This window comes from Oryctolagus cuniculus, chromosome 2 (genome assembly GCF_964237555.1).
Source record: "Oryctolagus cuniculus chromosome 2, mOryCun1.1, whole genome shotgun sequence".
Lineage (NCBI taxonomy): Eukaryota > Metazoa > Chordata > Mammalia > Lagomorpha > Leporidae > Oryctolagus > Oryctolagus cuniculus.
This window is the reverse complement of record NC_091433.1, coordinates 180550814-180564557: the sequence shown is the minus strand read 5'-3', so window position 1 is coordinate 180564557 and position 13744 is coordinate 180550814. Positions and strand designations below refer to the sequence as shown.

The 13744-nt window shown below is 38.7% G+C and overlaps 1 long non-coding RNA gene across 2 annotated transcripts in view; it reads right to left on the bottom strand.

The window, feature by feature from the left end:
• Positions 1-1894: 1894 nt before the first annotated feature.
• Positions 1895-13744, bottom strand: part of LOC138848664 (uncharacterized) — a 133828-nt gene continuing 121978 nt past the window's right edge. For both annotated transcript variants that reach the window (XR_011386760.1, XR_011386761.1), the window contains one exon: positions 1895-3072. This is a non-coding gene — a long non-coding RNA (uncharacterized lncRNA). The remainder of the gene's footprint in view (positions 3073-13744) is intronic.

Below are 13744 nucleotides of genomic sequence, written 5' to 3'. Positions count from 1 at the left end.
TCTGGCAATAGTTCTTCCCTCTAGAATAAAATGTTTTTAACTGTTTCTTTGGGACCCACATATCTTCATAACTACACTTTTGTGATTTTTTTGTTATCATTGATGACATTAAGAGCAGAAACATTTCTGAGGATTATGACTCAATGACCCTTCTAAATGATGCTACATATGCAATTTTTATATAAGTGCCATATAATTAAGAAAGTAAAAAAAAAATACAGGAACTGCTGTTATGGCATAGCAGGTGGAGCTGACCCCTGCATTGTTGTCATACCATGCATGTACCGGTTCATGTCCTTGCTGCTGCACTTCTGATCCAACTTCCTGCTAATGCACCTGAGAAAGCATCAGAGGATGGCCCATGTTATTGGGCCCTTGCACCCACATGGAAGACCCAGAAGAAGCTCCTGGCTTCGGATCAGCTCAGCTCTGGCCATCCTGGCCATTTGGGAAGTGAACCAGAGGGTGGAAGACCAACCGACCTCTCTCTCTCAGTCTTTACCACTCTCTGTAACTCTTTCAAGTAGACAAAATGAATTAAAAATAAAATACAACTGCCTTTTATGGAGCATGCATTCTACACTAGCTATATTCAGGAACTTGTTCCTTTTTTAAACCTAATAGTCACTAAAAGGACAGAAAGAGATCCTAGAGATCTATGGCACTACATTCACATATGAAATTCTTTAATTACCCATAAAGTAAGCTGATTTTTAAGCTCAAAGACACAACAGAAGCTGTAATTATGACCGTGAGATTTAGAAGCAGACAGAAATGAAATAAAGACAAGACTCCAGCATTTATGAGCTATTTATAGTCTGGAGCAAGGCCTTAACTTTTCTGCTCTTCAGTTTCCTTATCTGCAAAGTGATCATGAGAATATCATGCACAATGCATGTTATGAAAAATGCATGCATTTCAGAAACCTGTGCACCAAAATAAACTTAGCTTTTAATTCCATTTCCCATGAAGTTTTTGAACTCATTTCATTTATATCTCACAGAAGGATTTTATAGATGATGGAGGAAATGTGCTTCTCACAGTTGGCTCAAGCATATGTCTTAATTGTATTATTATCACTATGCATTCTCACATACATTCGTTCTCTGAGTATCTTATTGCTGCCCACAACATTATGGTGAGATGGTTAGTACCATCCTTTCAGATAGCAGTGGTATAAGTTCAGTACTCGAAGTGTACAATTAACAGATCCTAAAACAGTCACACTTTGAAATAGGTGAAGGCCTTAGCATAACTAGTGGCCTATTTCTGTGCCACCACCCATCAGGCCTAAGCGTATGTGGCTCTTAGGATTCAAAGTTAAAGTAATTGAAATGAAATAATAGTAAACCTCCAATTCTTTGGTTGTAATAGCTGCATTTCAAGTAATGAAAACTAGGGAAGTGGAGCCAGTGGCAACGGACTTGGACAGAAAAGATATGTGACATATCCCTCATGAAGAAAGTTCTATTAGACTGCATTAGAGACCTTTAATTGTTCCTTATTAAATTACAAGGAGCCAAGCAATCAATTATTCATTATATATGCCTTTAGGTGAAATTATATTTACATCCTACTGTAACACCCTGTTTTGATATGGAGAAGTAGAAGAAAACATGAAAGCACTGGGGAAAATCTTTCAGATCTTTGCATTTCAAACCTATTCAACTCCAGTGCTTTGTGCACACACTCACTGAATATAAAATCATGTCTGAAAGAACCTCCATGTTTCCCGATCTTACCACTTTAACTAGCACTCCACTGTTTGGTGTTACCCAAGGATATTGGTGTGAGCTAATCTCACTCATGAAGAAAATACATCAGCCTGAGAACAAATGCTCCTTTGTCAAGATGAAAAATCAATCTCAGGGAGCTTGGTAGGAGGAAGATTGTCCTCTTGCCCTTGTGTTGATCTCCCCTTCCCAATATATCAGGAACATCACAGACCTTGGAAGGCTCTAGATATTGTGCTCTGGTAAGAATAGAACTTACTGTCAGAAATGGACCAAATACCATTGCATGTGAACACATTCCCTCCTCCCACCAAGAAAAAGTCAAACAAACAATAATGCCCAAAGAAGCCAGAAACTATTTGAACGGATCCTAGTCTCCAAATGAAGGCAAAACTCATCACTTCCCAGGTTAGAACAGCTGAGACCCATCAACCAACAGAAAACAATTTGTTCAGAGTGGAAGCTGTCACCAGCTATTACCACGTGGAACATGAAAAGCTGCTGCAGACCTCAGCTCCCCGATTCAGGCAGGCCTGCTCCCATTTCATTTGACAGCTGTGGACATTGGAATAATACAAAACATAACCTAATCAACAGACTGTGAAAAACCTGAAAGCTAAAGACAGATGTTCAACCACCATCACCACCTTTCATATTTAATTATATTTATGTGGGGGAAAACAAGTAGTAAGTCAACTCCTTTTTAAGAAGCCCTATTTTACTGTTAACTTAGTGATGGAGTAGGAATAGAATTCTCAGTCAAACTGTGGTCCCCAAATAGCCTACATCCAAGTTCCAGTGGCCGATAAATCTATGCTGGATTGACCTGTACTTCAGGCAGTAATTTGCATCCTTTCTGTTATTTTTAGAGTTGTCTCATTCACCTTCACTGGTCTTGATTGGACTAGCCTGCCAATGTCAAGGTTACGTTCTATATTGACTGAACATGGTTAACATACATCAATCATTGCCAAACAGACTGAAGATATGTAAATGTTTTCCATCTAACTTGGAAAAAAGAAACTAAACACATATACTTTCCTTTTTCTGTTTTGAATCTACAAAATCTCAAAAAAATCAGAAAGCAAAAAGGAAAACACCGTATCATTCATTCCAGTGTCCAGTATTAGGACATGACTTATTATTACAAGTTAAGTGGAGACCAGACTTACCCACCCAATGGATAGCAGGAAGATGAATCAAATGTGTGAAGGAGACTGTCTTAGTGTCCAAAGTAAAGTTTCTGGGATGGTGTCAAACCGAGAAATTCATACTTGACCCACAGTCCAGTTGCTTGCTGCCACTCAGGAGTGTGGTTCAGATATGGAATCAAGCAGATCTGTAAATGTAGGATTTTACTGTCAAATCTGATTTTCAAACACTTGCAATTATTACCTTTTCCTCAATGCGGCCCATGATATAGAGGCCAAACAAAACATATATATTTTCTAAATACAGACCCAGTTTTGTAAGATTCAACATAAAAGAATTCAGAATTACAATTTTTATAAAATATCATTTCTCACAAGAGGTAAAAGAAAAAATATCTTGTTTCTAAAGGTAAGCAAGGATCAGTGAAATGGTCACTGGGCTAAAATTGGGAAAACCAGGGTTCTGACCAGCTGTTTCATTTATAAGCGGAGTGACTTTTGGGCAAATTACATAACAGTCAGAGATTCCATTTAAACTGGGGTCTCACTTGCCATCACTACTTCATGCTTGTTTTTTTTAATATTCAACAATGAACATACTTTTTAAATTGCAAAGAGCTCTATTCCAAGAGGACATTATCTACTGTCAATTTTTCAATGATCAATTAATAAAATTACATTTCTTATCATTCCTTCTGGGTGAATGGGTCACTTTTGAATACTAATATAAGTAATTTAAATCATACTGTAAGATTTGAAATAAAAATGCATATATATTTCTGCCATTTTTCTAAACAAATCCCATCATTTCTATAGAGATCAGTTTTTCTGACGTAAAATATAATAATGGATACTCTCTTTATTAAGTGAATATTAGGAAACTAAAACATGTTAAAATATTTAGGAATTCACTATAGCAAAAATATAAGGTAACATTTTCAACTTTGATGATTATTATTGAATACTATTTTTCTTTCAAAGATGTCTGTTGTCCATGGAAAAGAAAAACAATCAATTGCTACATATCAATAATAGTATATGTAATGTGACTTCTCACATGGCTATCATATAACAAAAAGATACATTAAATAAGATATCTCTAACAGCTACATGAGATAGTCACTTTAGCCTTTCTATGACCCATATCTTCAGTTTTGGTTTTCTGTATAGGGGTAACACAAGTTTATTGGAGATACTATCATATCTAGCTCTGAGCTTTATACTCTTACAGTGCTTTACAGGAAGAGATGGGCACAGGGCAGCTCACATTGTGCCCAAGAAACAAGGCCACTGTAGGGGTTGGGAGTCTGTAGGAAGCCTTTTCTTTGTGTATGGAAGGCAACAGGAGGTTGAAACTTTCATTCTGCTTATGTCTACTCTAGGCTGTTTGTGAAACTTTAGTGGAGGTGGTTTGGACAAGGAAAAGCAAAGGGAATTGTATAATGACTGTGGGAGACCATTTAAAAAGAAGGAATGAAAGTTGGCAGTTGATAGTAACTATGACTTGTTTATATCCAATCAGTTAGCTTTCTGATATTTGCAGCCAAATACATGTTGAACTCATGAAGGAGATAATCTTTATCCTTTCCAGTCATCAAATGTAAATGGAGATCAGTTCTATTTCATTCTAAACCCCGTGTTGTTAAGTCCTAAGCTAAAAGGCACAGAAGAAGCCCATGGTGTGAACAATGCAATGAAAAGCCATGAATATTTTCTGGAAAAAAGCTTAGTCTTTCAGAAAATGGGAAATATGGAAAATCAATAAATCATTTCTATAAGAACAGAAATGTTTATATAAAAATATTCCATAAATACTATAAAGTCCAAAGGAAATTAAGTGCTTAGTGTTATTGATAGAGATTTAAAACTTCCCAGATTCTGCTGGCCACAAAATATGATTATAGAACATTAACTAGCATATTTCCTAAATATCTTACCCTGGGAAAATCAATGAAAGCCAAATACATTTCATGTTTCTCTCAAAAATGTCACAGATGACCTATTATTTGTCTATTCTGCTAGATTCTCCTTGGAGATATTTCCAGTGGAGGTTTTTTCTTGTTTGTTTAATTTTACGAATACAATGTCCAGGCAAAACACCAAAGTATTATTGCCTCTTCAATCTTCTTCTTCTTCTTCTTTTTTTTTTTTTTTTTTTTTTTTTTTTTTTTTTTTTTGACAGGCAGAGTGGACTGTGAAACAGCAGAGAGAAAGGTCTTCCTTTTCCATTGGTTCACCCCCTAATGGCAGCTGTGGCCGGTGTGCTGCGCGCACTGTGCTGATCCCAAGGCAGGAGCCAGGTGCTTCTCCTGGTCTCCCATGTGGGTGCAGGGCCCAAGTACTTGGGCCATCCTCCACTGCACTCCCTGGCCACAGCAGAGAGCTGGACTGGAAGAGGAGCAACCAGGAAAGAATCTGGCGCCCCAACTGGGACTAGAACCCAGTGTGCTGGTGCTGTAGGCGGAGGATTAGCCTATCGAGCTGAGGCACTGGCCTCTTCAATCTTTCTATGCAGGGAGTTCAAGAAGATTTGTGAGCTCTTCGTTCACATATTATAGAAGCTTTAAATGTACTTAGAAGAAGAAGATACGGGGCATTAATTAAACTTGTAGGTAGGCTGAGGGTTGAAAGGAGACATAGAAATAAACTTGTGCCCTAAACACCCTCTGAGAGTCTCAGTCACGTTAACTCAATATGTATCATGTTTCACTTACTCTTCACAAAAATTTGGAAGAAGGGGATTGGCATTGTGGTGCAGAAGATTTAGCCACCACCTATGTTATCCATAGGAGCACTGGTTTGTGTCCGGGCTGCTCCACTTCCATCCAATCCAGTTCCCTTCTATTGCTCCTGGCAATGCAGCGAAAGATGCCCCAAGTGCTTGGGACCCTGCCACCAACATAGGAGACCTTAGTAGAGTTCTAGGTTCCTGGCATTGAACTTGTCCAACCCCAGCTATTTTGTCTGCTTCAGGAATGAACTCAAGTGGATAGAAGATCTCTCTCCCTCTCCCCTTCTCTCTCTTTTTTTTCTCTTCTCCCAACCCCCACCATATGTGTTGCATGTGTGTGTGTATGTGTGTGTTTCCCTTTCTCTCTGTAATATGCTTGTTGGATAAAATAAATAAACCTTTTAAAACATTGAGAGGCAGATATTATAACCTGAGGTTTACAAACGATGTTCAGCATGGATAGGTTTTTGGTCCCAATTTACACAACTCTGAAAAAGTGTATTACAAATCCCATCCTAGGTAGTCTGTATTCAGATCATTGTCTCAGCCTTTGGGGTCCACTCCACTTCCTTTTAGATCTCATGGCTTCCCAGAGATGGGTCAACTGCTACAGATGTCCACGAAGAATCAGAGATTCATGGGTACCCATTCTGAGAGTTGCCCAGTGAAATCACAAATGGTGAGAGATGCTAATTACAATGACAGATGTGCCTGTCAGACTGGTATTTTTAAATGAGCAAAACAGGTACATGTGCTAACACTCAGGCACCAGTCAGTGTAGTGTATAGTCAAAGCTCAGGCCCTGCATTCAGACGGGTTTTGGATCTGAATCATGCTACTTCCTGACCATGTGAACTGAATCTTTAATTGAAAATCTTTTGGCTTCAGTTTTGTCATCATTAAATGTGAATAGTATTGATTCTGCCTTATAGGTTGGTTGAAATAATTAAATTTGTGGAAGCTAAAAGTATTGATCTCACAGAAGAAGAGAGTAGAGTGATGAGTAGTGGTCACTAGAAATAAAGGAAAGGTAGAGAGGAGTGATGTAGGGACCAAACCACAGTTATATAGTGCTCCTTAGCACAACAGGGTTGCTATAATTTACAATGATTCATGATTTTACAATAACTGGAAAAGAATTATCTGGGGGCTAGCATTGTGGCCTAGCAGGTAAACCCTCTGCCTGCGAAGCCATCATCACAAATTGACCCTGGTCCCAGCTTTTCCACTTCCAATACAGCTCTTTTCTAATGGCCTGAGAAAGCAGCAGAAGATGGTCCAACTGCTTGGGCCATTGCATCCATGTTGGTGACTTGGCAGAAGCCCCTGGCTTCAGATCAGTCCAGTTCTGGCAATTGTAATTATCTAGGGAGTGAACCAGAGGATGAAAAATTTCTCTCTCTGTCTCTCCCTCTCTCTGTAACTTTTTTCTTTTAAAGATTTATTTATTTATTTAAAAGGCAGAGTTACAGAAAAGCACAGGCAGAGAGAGAGAGAGGGAGAGAGGTCTTCCTTCCATTGGTTCACTCCCCAAATGACTCCAATGACAAGCTGTGCCAACCCAAGCCAGGAGCCAGGAGCTTCTTCTAAGTCTCCCACATGGGTGCAGGGGTCCAAGGACTTGGGCCATCTTCTGCTTTCTCAGGCCATAGCAGAGAGCTGGATCAGAAGTGGAGCAGCCGGAACTCGAATCAGTGCCCATATGGGATGCCAGTACTGCATGTGGCAGCTTTACCTGCTACCACAGCACTAGCCCCTTTTTATAACTCTTGCAAATAAATTAATATGTCTTTAAGAAAAAAAGAATTATCTGAAAGTTCCCAACACATAGAAACAATATTTATTGGAGGGCATAGAAATGCAAACTACTTAGATTTGATCATTTCACCTTGTATGTATTTATAAATGATCATATTTGTGAAAATGTTATGTGTTGATTAAAAATAAAATAAAAATTCATGGTTATATATATTTTAAAGAGAAACCCAGGATATCATTGTGTTACTTGATGTCTAAATACATTCTTAGATAGAGGGCAAGGTATGCAAATAAACAAGAATGAAATGAACTCTATAAGTGCATACATCACAATCCATCTTGTCATAAATTGCTCTTGAGGAAATAAATTAGATTGATTCTAAATTAATGACTGAAGTTATATGGACCATGTGAATGAGCTACTCAGATGTAGATATTTATAGTACAAGCTACAAATTGTAATAGACAGTTTCAGTGGGTGACTGCTTTGGCCACAAGTGCTGTGGCAGAATTGTCCCTCTCCACCCCCACTAAGACCAGGCAGCCAGGTCAGAACTGCATAACCCCATCTTCCTTGCATGGCAGATCACACTACTGACCCAGTTTGACCAGAGAGATTGTGTCTCCCAGGAAACTGGAATTGGAACACAGAGAGTCTAGTCAATCTCTGTCAGACATTTGAACTGGGAAAATGTGCAGTAGTGGAGGTGGGGCAGTTCAGTATAGGTTGAAGCAGAAAAATAGGAAAGGTGAGGAGGAGGGGCAATACTGCAGATGAACGCAGAACTCATTTCTGAAGCCAGGCAGCTGGCACCAAATAAGGACTCTGTTTTTCATTATTTATTCACTTAAATGACCTTAAAGGGGTAAGTTAAGTTCTCCCTACTGTTTGCTCTTACACTGTGATGACTGAATGCATCAATATATGTAAGGTACTTGGAAGAGGGTCTGGGGCCTGGTACACCCTTTTAATGTGACCTTTAATTATGACCATCCTTGCATTCCATTTTCGTATGCCTGTATCTACTTGTGCTGGGCTCTTCCCCTGAGTCAGCCACTCAGGAATACATACAGGAAACCTTGCGCCTTCATAACCTTCTAGAGTCTTGATCTGTTCCTATACAAGGGGACTTTGTCCTTTCGGATTCTCCAAAATATCCCTATATGCATCTAATAAATTATGGTTCCCACTCCCCATTAATGACAGCTTAATATCATGATCCCTTGTCAACACAAAGTCTCTGAGAAAGAAACATCAGTCTGTGCTTCCCTTATGGATAGTTGGCACAAACTGTTCCTGATATTATGGTAAACAATGCAGTATTAATCCTACCCTGGCCGCCTGCACTGACCTCTGATGTCGAGGCTTTTATTGGATACGTATAGAAATTTGGCTGAGCTCTATTAGAACCGTAATAATCAGAGAGAGTGCCAGGCATGAGAGTGATATGAAACTCACAGATCATAAAGATGCCTCCAAATTATTATTATAATCTACATCTAAAATCATTTCTGTTTCATAGCTCCCTCTGGTAAAAAAATAAAACTCATAATTCAGTTAGGTGGTTTCTAGATGCGGTTGCTATTGAAAGAAACTCAAAACATATTCCCTAAGACCCCCTTATGGATAAGACTGACATAATCATAAAAAATAAAAATGCTATTAAATAGACTATAAATTTCAAAATGATACAGAGATGCAATAAACAGCCAGAGATTTGAAGGAAACAATAAAAGCAAACAAAAACTAAATAGCCCTCCTCCCCCTGAAGTGATAATACCAAGGCCAAAAGATGCTGATCACCAAGCACCCGCACCACAGCCTTGCTCAGGTAAAGCCGTCATGTTTTAGAGAGGGTGAAATAAAATTACATGGGCAGCCAAACTACGGTGTCCATAAATCTTTAGGAATTTAAGTAAAATCATTCCATAATATATACACTGTTTATACATAAAATAGATACACTTTGTGAGAACTAGAAGAAAATCCATGTTTGTAAAATATTTTAACACCTCCCATAAATCTAAATTGGAGATTACTTTGAAACTATGTGGTAATGTGCAAAGCATTGTAAAATGAGATTTTGGTGAAACAAGTAATAAAATCAATTAAGAAAGTTTAGTCTTCACTGTATAACCTAACTAAGCAAATAAAATCCAAAGTTTGTCCCTGGAGACGAGCTGATCATTGCATTTGCAGCACTATTATTAAAAGCATTTATTTCATTGTAGGTACTTTTCCATGCTACCCAAAGTATGTATGCCTTGGCCAGAATTTATGACCAGTTATACAAGCTGAGCTGTATAGTTTTAACTGACTATTACAATACCTTTTCACACAAAGCTAGTGCATTTGCATTATACACCAGTGTGGATCACGTGGCATCTACTTGCTCTATCCAATGTTGCATATCATGTTCCCAGGGTCCATGGTTCCCATTTAGTCTGTTTGGGAGGCACTGGGATTCCACCTTCAATTAAATCTCTCTATGACAGACAATGTATTCTCAAAGTGTGTACCCATCCTCTTTTGTCCTTGCCCAGAATACCTTTACTTTCTTCAGACAACAGTGTGCCTAGACCCAAAGAATGAATCGTGCAGTCTGGTTCTCTTTTATCATATTTTTACTTTCTGTATTTGTCCACCACTGTGGGTGCCTACATAAGTCATATCTGAGCAATGAGACAGAGGATAAAGTCTTTGTGGTGAGAGGCATGGTCTGTTTCTAGGGAAATTTTACTACAGATGTTTTTGCCTTCACTATGTGCATTCTGCCTGAAACTGCAGTAGCTATTATACCTGGGAAAAGAGTGACAGTTGGGGATATTTGAGCAAAAAATGGAAAGCCCCAAAGTCCTTGATGGTCCAGTGGGCTGCTGAACCAATCCTGCAAATGCTACCCCCAAGAACTCAATAAATGAGCTATTAAATATCTACATTGTTTAAGTCCCTGTTCCCTTACTTGCTGTCAAATTCATCTTGTTAATTATTAATGCAACATCTTCTCTGTCTTCCTCACAACTGTCATTGTCATGGGCTTGCAAAGAAGTCATCTTACCTTCAGATTGAAATTAAGCAATTATTCACACTCAATATGCATTAGCTGTTCTGTACTCTGCACTTTCTGGTACTCCTCATCAAGTCGTGTGATGTAGCTGCTCTAATTCTATACAGAGCAGCTTAAAGTACAGAATTCCTAAGCAAGTCGAACTGAAGTCACAAAACTGAAGTCACAAAACACAAAAATAGGAAGTGTAGGTTTTGAATCTGAGTTTGTGTTTGGAGTTCTGAGTCTAGCATTATTCCTTCCCCTCTCAGGTCCCATTGATATTGCAGGTGTCCAGGGTCAGGTCTCAACTGAATGTCATAAAGGGAAAAGGAAGTCTGCGTAAATGAATACCTCTAAAGGGCTTCCTATAACTAGAGAAGTAGAATTATCTCTCAGTAGTTTTGGGGTATTGGTTTCAGGTCCCACTGAGAAGATCAAAATACACAAATGCCCAAGTCTCTTATATAAAATGGTGTGGCATATGCATAAAACTTATTCTGAATTCTATATAACTCAAATCATCTCTTGATTATTTACATAAATATTTTATGCTGTATTGTGTAAGGAAAATGACAATGTCCATCATAGATGTAATGTTTTTACAAATATTTTCAGTCCCTGGTTGGGTGAATCCATGGACACAAATCCCATGATAGAGGGCTGACTCTAAAATGCTTTTCCACTGAAATAATTCAGTCTGATACAGAAGCTGTTGGGGTGGTAGCCCTAATATTGCATTGATATTCTTGCATTTTCACCTCAGGAAAGAAATTGTCAGAGATAGTCGTCTCTTTGGGCTGGCAAACATATATGAGGTTAAAAATGATTTTAAATCATGTTTATGTAGATGGAATTGAATTTGCCTATATCCTTTTACAATAGGATGCTGCCTCCAGCTATGGTATCTATATGCTTGTCTATGCAGACAAAGCCCAGCTCACAGGGGTTCCTGGTGTGTACCTTGCTGTGAAGAATTATGATTCAGGGTTCAAGATGAATGTAACCATAGAAACATCTGGGAATGAGTAAGAAAAATGGTTGGGCCTCTGTGTCCTCTCAAAGGCAAATGCAGACAGAACCATGGTGGAGACTCCCTGAGATCAAAAGTGGGCAGAAACAGGAAAAAAGATGACAACAGGCTAGAGACAGGGACAAAGGCAAGATTCTGCTTGTCTCGTCTGACCATGCCATGTGAGGGAAGAAGTCATCATTTTCTTGGACTTTGCAATGACATATTCAGTGTGAGATATGATAAATGAGGCTACCTAAATCCTAGAAATAACACCACTTGCCCCTCTGCCACTGCATTGGTTTTCACCTAGAGTTATCACCTCTACCTGAATGGATGGGAAAGAGAGGAAGATGGTTCACACGTGGTATATTTTCTGATACCTAAAACTCTACAATCAAATGTTTCATTTACTGGCCCACTTTCTACCTTTTTTTTTGATTAGATGACCACTGTGCTAGGATGCACACAAATAATATCTTTTAATTCTTAATGTATTGATAAAAAACAAACTGAGAATTGGAAAGTTATAATGACTTCCAGTGGCTGCTCAACCAGCAAGAGACATTGATGGGAGCTATACTGATCATCCTGGACCTTAGTCAGTTCATTCTCAGTAATCCTCACATGCTTCTGTTCTATCCTAAACTTACTCTTCATCTTCAATTTTCTCTTCTGAGCTTAAGTCCATATGCTCACTGCCAGTCAGTACGTAAACCCCTGATCTGAGAAGGGAACACAGGGCAGAAGATCACTGGGAATGGAAACAACTCTGCCCCCAACCCCCATCCAGATCTTAATAGCTCCATTTTGGGGATTTCTTGGGTGAAATTAGCCACTGAAAATCATTCTGTTTCTTTAGCTAGGAAATTACCTGAGGGAAAAGGTGCTGTTAAAATCTCATATTCCAAGGCATCAGATCATTCTTTTACCAAGAGAAAGGGCAACTGTAGGTGCCTCACATCATTATAGCAGCAATAACTACACTAGGTCCTAGAGCCACACATGTTTTAAAACATGTCAGAAGCCCTGCAGACTGCAGCAGGCGTAGCAGTATTACTTGATCTTTCAAAACAAAATAACAGTTGTAGGAAGGAAGAGGTGGGGACTTAAGTTCTCGGAAGACATAACTGCACAAGTGGCACCATAGAAAGAATTACCTGTTGTTGCATTTTCTATTAGGATAGGGATGTATTAAATATTTCTATTTCCCAGAAAACTGGTATGAGGAGGTGAGTGTCATAAATAACACCACTTCACAAATCCCCTCAGATCTGCACAGGGTTTTAGAAGTTCTCCCTGCTCAGGTCTGCACTCCCACCAGGGATAAATCACTGCCGAGCGCCATGTCCCCAACAGGGGGCTGTTAATTAGTTTTAAAGGCTCCTGTGGTTCTTCTAGTGCTTTAAGGAAGAACACAAACCCAGTAATATAGAAAAATACTTTTTTTATGGTCAGCACAGGCTGAGATTTTATTAGCTTCCCATGGCTGTATGAAAGTTAAGCTATATGCAAATGTGCAAAGAGAAGGCTGTTAAAATGGACTGGGATAAATGTGTTGTGTATCTTGCAGCTGGAATGCAGTAGAACTCCAGTTAAATGGAAGGGGAAGGAGGCAAACCACTGTGTGTGCTTTAGTCTGTAAGGCTGGGGCAGGGGAGCCCTGCTCTGCATCTCAAATTCATTCCTATTGGCATCCAGCCCAGCTCTGGTGTTGCCCTTTGTACTCTCAGAGAGCAAAACCTTTTCATTCTCAAAGGTAGTAGATGAGGGATATAAAGTCTGAGGGTTCTATCATTGTAGAACTGGCTTAGAAAAGGGCATCTTCTCTTCCCTCCTATATTTTAAGTGAACAAAATGAGCTCCAATTTCAAAACTACATATATATACATATATTAATTTTAATTTAAAATGAATTTTAAAAATAAATAACAAAAGCTCATGACAACAGTCTTGCATCACTGTTTACTCAAGACTGCAGAGACTGTGGAGATAATTATCTATCAAGGTCATAAACATACTGAATTTGATCCCAGGTTTAACAAATATGCATTAATCATCTGCTGTGTACTAGAGACGGTTTTCTGAACATGCATGCAAGGTGCTAAACAATCTTGGCCCTCAAAGGACTTATTTTACTTTTATTTATTATCATCTTATTGAGGTTTAATTTAATACAATGAGGTACAGAGATCTTGAATGTGCATTTTGGTAGATTTTGAATTTTTAAAAGGACCTATCCATAGAAATATGTCAAAGAAATGTATGTGTGTGTTTGTGTGTGACCTTTTCTTCTTGCTGTGATGAAATTG